This window comes from Oryx dammah, unplaced genomic scaffold (assembly GCF_014754425.2).
Source record: "Oryx dammah isolate SB20612 unplaced genomic scaffold, SCBI_Odam_1.1 HiC_scaffold_27, whole genome shotgun sequence".
Lineage (NCBI taxonomy): Eukaryota > Metazoa > Chordata > Mammalia > Artiodactyla > Bovidae > Oryx > Oryx dammah.
In genome coordinates this window covers 52642729-52648728 of record NW_024070211.1, presented here as the reverse complement: position 1 = coordinate 52648728, position 6000 = coordinate 52642729, and positions in this window count along the sequence as shown.

Genomic DNA, 6000 nt, shown 5'->3' with positions numbered 1-6000 from the left:
TTGTCCCAGCATATTAACCAGATTTACTTCCTATCAATTCTTTCTGAGCATCATGAGTACAAGAAATAATCAAATGCCCATTATTTCCTACATCTATCATATCTTTTTCCATTTTATTGCTCTATGTTATTTCCTTTGCTTTATACATCTCTGCTCCTGCACCCATTCTCCTTAAGGAAAAGAAAGGAAAACTGCATGAAAGTGCTGAATATGTTTCTGTTTTGAAATCATAATAGTTAAATCATTTTTTAGGGAAAGTAATTAAAGAAGAGAAATAAGTATGAGTTGAGGAAAAATAGCAACATATATTTGTAACATGTTAATTCTTTTTTTTTTTACTTTATTTTGCTTTACAATACTGTATTGGTTTTGCCATTTTAGAAATCCTTTTTTTTTTTAATTTATTTATTTTTTATTTTACTTTACAATTCTGTATTGGTTTTGCCATACATTGGCATGAATCCACCACGGGTGTACATGCATTCCCAAAACTGAACCCGCCTCCCACCCTCCCTTCCCACAACATCTCTCTGGGTCATCCCCGCGTACCAGCCCCAAGCGTGCCATATCCTGCATCGGACATAGACTGGCAATTCGATTCTTACATGATATTATACATGTTTCAATACCATTCTCCCAAGTCATCTCACCCTCTCCTTCTCCCACTGAGTCCAAAAGTCCGTTATACACATCTGTGTCTTTTTTGCTGTCCTGCATACAGGGTCATCATTGCCATCTTTCTAAATTCCATATATATGTGTTAGTATACTGTATTGGTGTTTTTCCTTCTGGCTTACTTCACTCTGTATTCTTTTTAACGGCTGAGTAATACTCCATTGTGTATATGTACCACAGCTTTCTTATCCATTCATCTTAATCAGGTTTATGTGTCCAGAAGAAATTAGATGACTCAGAAATAAAGGGAACTATCTTGAGTATTATCATAATGTAAATGTTAAAAAATCATCAGATACTCCAACATGTAAAGAACTTAGAAGTCATCACTTCTATTTTTGTTACAAGAAAAGTGAGACAAACTGAAAATTAATTACTATTCTTGCATACGTCAGGGAACTGAAGTTACAAGGAAAACAACCACTCCAAAATCTGGAGAGACAAGTTTTTATGAGTTGAATTGTGGTTGCCAACCCCACAAAATATGTGTTGAGTCATAACACTCAGTACTTCATCAGTTCAGTTCAGTTCTCAGTCATGTCCAACTCTTTGTGCCCATGGACTGTGTAGCACACCAGGCTTCCCTGTCCATCACCAACTCCCGGAACTTACTCAAACTCATGTCCATTGAGTCTGATGCCATCCAACTATCTCATCCTCTGCTGTCCCCTTCTCCTCTTGCCTTCAATCATTCCCAGCATCGGGGTCTTTTCAAAGTGTCAGTTCTTTGCATCAGGTGGCCAAAGTATTGGAATTTCAGCTTCAGTATCAGTCCTTCCAATGAATATTCAGGACTGATTTCCTTTACAATGGACTGGTTGGATCTCCTTGCAGTCCAAGGGACTCTCAAGCGTCTTCTCCAGCACCACAGTTCAAAAGCATCAGTTTTTTGGCTCTCAGCTTTCTTTATAGTCTAACTCTCTGTAGTTTATAATGTGGCCTTGTTTGAAAATAGTATCTCTACAAAGTTAAAATAAGATCATTGAAAGGGAGCCTAATCCAAGAAATTATATAAAGTGATAATGTGAGAGATTGAATAAATAATAGTTTGAAGTATCTGAGTGATAAATTATTGGTTCAGTTCAGTTCAGTCGCTCAGTCTTGTCCAACTCTTTGCGACCCCATGAATTGCAGCATGCCAGGCCTCCCTATCCATCACCAACTCCCGGAGTTCACTCAGACTCACATCCATCCAGTCGGTGATGCCATCCAGCCATCTCATCCTCTGTCTTCCCCTTCTCCTCCTGCCCACAATCCCTCCCAGCATCAGTCTTTTCCAATGAGTCGACTCTTCACATGAGGTGACCAAAGTACTGGAGTTTCAGCTTTAGCATCATTCCTTCCAAAGAACACCCAGTACTGATATTTAGAATGGAGTGGTTGGATCTCCTTGCAGTCCAAGGGACTCTCAAGAGTCTTCTCCAACACCACAGTTCAAAGGCATCAATTCTTTGGTGCTCAGCTTTCTTCACAGTCCAACTCTCACATCCATACATGACTAATGGAAAAACCATAGCCTTGACTCTTTGGATAAATTATTGGTCAAAATCATCTAAATAAATTTATTCTTATTCTAAGAAAGCAAGTCAACCCTGAAGGCCTAGAGAAACCTTTAAAAATTGTAAGTGTTTCACCTAGTATTTGAGGATCAGTTTAAAGGAAGTTTAAAAAGGTTTATAGAAAATACTTGGTTATTGCTGAGTAAGAAGTCATAATTTGAAGTCCTGTGTGTTGTAACAATTGGTCTCAGATTTCTCACTGAAGGTAATCATTATGCTATGTTCTATAGTCATGCTGCCATATGATCCTGGAGGATAATGTACTGGAGAGTGACAGCTTATGGAGGTGGTACACCAAAGGAAAGGTGAATTCTTGGAAATCTAAGTTTTAGATGACTATATATATTTAGCTTAGTTGGAGTGTTGTAACTTACTCACATCAGAGAAAGCTGACAAAGGTATATTAATCACGACCAAGTGTTATCCAACCGAAGAACATTATCTGTAGACTCACTCATTTGTCTTTGAGAAATAAATAATTTTCATATGATCTATAAACTTTAGGAAAATATAAATGTTTTAAAAATCACTTAGACTTTAATCCAACTAATAACAGGAATTTTAAGGGAAATAACTAAATAAAATTTAGATGTTCCCTTGAGAGATATATCAAAGAAGGGGAAAATTAAATTTATCACACACTAGGGACTTGGTAAAATTTCCTCATTGGTCTGAGAATATTGTAAAACAACTTACTTGATATATACTATTGAAAAAATAAAATGAAGTAATAAATAATTTAAAACAGGTATGTTTATGCAGTGCAGATTATGAATGAAATGGCCTGGGATCAGTTCAAGAAAATCTAACATTTTTGTGCTAGGTAAAATGCATTGTACATTGAAGCATTCTGGCAAATATCAAATTAAAAATGAATTGTCCATTTCCAGGTGCAGAGGGTCTAGATTTGGTCAACCTATCATAATAAAGGATCTTCAACCAGGAAAACTTTCAAAAAAGTGAGGTTTATGAAAGTTCAACATTTATGAGAACTTCAAGGTTTATGAAAGTTTCTGCAGATGGATTATAGGTTTGTGATGTGATATATGTATCATACTAGGAAAAGGAAAAGAAAGTATATATTGAACATTGCATTACCATGGGAAAAGTGTGGGGAGAAGGGATAGATTGGGACTTTGGGACTGACTTTTAAATATTTCTATATTTTAAATAAATAACCAACAAGGACTTACTATATAGCACAGGAAACTGCTCAACACTCTGTAATAACCTAAATTGGGAAAAGACTTTGGAAAAGAATAAATTCATGCATATATATAAATGAATGACTTTACTGTACACCTGAAATTAACACAACATTAATCCACTGCTGCTGCTACTGCTGCTGCTAAGTCGCTTCAGTCGTGTCTGACTCTGTGTGACCCCATAGATGGCAGCCCACCAGGCTCCCCCATCCCTGAGATTCTCCAGGCAAGAACACTGGAGTGGGTTGCCATTTCCTTCTCCAATGCATGAAAGTGAAAATTGAAAAGTGAAAGTGAAGTTGCTCAACCGCTCTGACTAGTAGCGACCCCATGGACTGCAGCCTACCAGGCTCCTCTGTCCATGGGATTTTCCAAGCAAGAGTACTGGAGTGGGGTGCCATTGCCTACATTGTAATATAAAATAAAATCAAACATTTTTAAAACAGTATATAAAAAGAATATACATCTTATTAAAAGTAACTAGACACTTGGAAACTTCTTGAATATTTTAAGAGCTTTAAGTGAAAGAAAGCTCCACTGCTCTAAGACATTTCTGAGCTTTGGGGCATTGTTGTCTAACCATCTTTTTCTAGCAGAAAACAAAAGGAGTAAAAATTATGTAGTGTTTTGTTTTTTTTTTTTTAACCACACGAAATCCAAGCAAAGAAGAAAATCTACCTGTGAGCAACTATGAATATGTAAGTGCTGATGAATAATGTTGAATTCTTACACTTCAGCCTGGAGAAGGAAATGGCAACCCACTCCAGTATTCTTGCCTGGAGAATCCCATGGACAGTGGAGCCTGGCAGGCTACAGTCCATGGGGTCCCAAGAGTTGGACATGACTTGGCAACTAAACCACCACCATCACCTTACACTTCAGGACTATAAAACCATAAGAGGTATCTTAGATCTTAAGATATGAGTCCGTGCTATGTTCATATGGTAAGATGTTATAATTGTTCAAATAAGTTGATGTAGCACCACATCTGTTTAATGTAATTTGAAAATCATTTTGAAATAATTTCAAAAATAAGTGTCAAATGTCAGGGTTTGAAGTTGAATTGGGACTACATTGCACAGCTGTACTGATAGATTAATGCTAACACCAGCCTGTGAAAAATTTATACACATACCCAAGTTTTTATGAAAATTAATTTCTGAAGTTGCCGTGTTTATCAACTTTCTGGCACACCATCAACTGAGGACCCAGCTTAGTCTTAAAGCATGAAGTGCTAATTGTGTTTTTCCCCCAACTTTAATAAAGGTTAAAAATATTGGCAGTTATGAACAGTTTTACAAAATTTGACCTGTCTTTATGAAGATTTACATATTTTCGAGTATTAGCCTAAAACTTTGTTAAATTTTCATACTCCTATTGTGAGTTTGAAGGCATAATACTTAGAGAAAACTTTTGAATAAAATTATTTATTACTGTGGATGGTATTAGATAAAAAAGCCACATGATTTAAAAAATCATTTATAATTATCTCCTCCTTAAATGAAACAATTCTAATGGTTTCATTAATTTAAAAATAAGTAAAAACATTGATCCTATTAAAATCATAAAAATGCACTTTCAGATTCTTATGTTTTAAGAACCTAGGAACCAATAGTTGGAGATGACTTAGAGAAAGCATTTCTAGCCTGCTCTCTATATTAGTTTCTTAGGGCTGCCATAACAAAGTACCACAAATTGGGAGTCTGAAACAACAGAACTGTGTCTCAGTTCTGGAGAATAGCAGTCTGAAATCAATATGTCAGCAAGTCTGGGACTTCCCTGGGAGTCCAGCAGTCAAGACTGCATGCTTCCCCTGCAGGGGGCCCTAGTTCAATCCCTGGTCAAGGAACTAAGATCCTGCATGCAGCAGGGAATGGCCAACAAAACAAAACAAAAAAATAAATGACTAAATAAAAGATGTCAGCAAGACTGTGTTCTCTCTGAAACCTATGGGAAAATCCTGCTGTGCTTCCTTCTGGCTTCTGGTGGTTTACCACAGTCTTCACCATTTCTTGGATTATTGAAGCATCACTCCAATTCAGTCTTTTCTCAAGGTTTGCTCTTCTGCTTGTCTGTCTTCACACAGCACTCTTTTTAGAATAGCAGTAGTCATATCAACGTCCTGCTGCACCTCATCCCACCTACAAATTCATCTTACCTAGTGATTTTGGGTATAATACACAATTCAACCCATAATATCCACCCATTCTAACAACAGGAAATAAAAAGAGACAAACAGAAATATAAATAGACAGAAGAAGGAAGAGAGAAGAAAGGAAAAGACACTATCACAATTCAAATCACAAGTGACAAATTTTAGTCATCATATAGCATGATATTTGGGCTGAATCCAGGGAGGAAGGATGCATGGATAGATACATTCGATAGATAGATAGACCTATGTTATCGACCCAAAATACACAGATATCTCCCAAATAAGGAAAACCATCATGCCCCCTTATTTTAAAGATATTCTTTGGGTAAATGAGAAAGACACATTCTGAGTATCCCTAAGACCATCTTTATATTGAAAATCAGTAGATCAACTGAATAAAAATCAT